The sequence below is a fragment of the Haliaeetus leucocephalus genome, unplaced genomic scaffold (genome assembly GCF_000737465.1).
Source record: "Haliaeetus leucocephalus isolate CR32 unplaced genomic scaffold, Haliaeetus_leucocephalus-4.0 Scaffold517, whole genome shotgun sequence".
In the NCBI taxonomy this organism is placed as follows: domain Eukaryota; kingdom Metazoa; phylum Chordata; class Aves; order Accipitriformes; family Accipitridae; genus Haliaeetus; species Haliaeetus leucocephalus.
The window spans coordinates 8518293-8518688 of record NW_010972953.1 but is presented as its reverse complement, the minus strand read 5'-3'; positions in this window follow the sequence as shown (position 1 = coordinate 8518688).

Sequence of the window (396 nt, the reverse complement as noted above, 5' to 3'; positions counted from 1 at the left end):
AAAAAGGGGGAATGGTGGGAGATTTCATGGAAAATGGGGGACATTTCTTTGAGCCTGATTATTTAGAGTTAGCATAAGTAGGCCGCAGTTAGCATGAGTGGGCCAGAGTATGTGACAGCTGCAGTATGAACAGACTTTGAACCACCAGAAAAACAACGGACATGAGGAACTTGGACAGTGGAGCAATTAATAAACAAGATAACAGAACTGCAGAGGCAAGAAGGAGCTGCAAGAGCTTTAATGCAATTAAGGAAGCTGTCATTTAGGCTTAGAGCATTTAGCTGTGGGATGGGGACTTATGAGTTGGTTTGTATCTTTGTTAAAAATCAGGGTTTCTTTTATTCTTGTGTATTTTATTAGGTATAATGTTGCTTTTACTGTGTTTAATTAATTGTG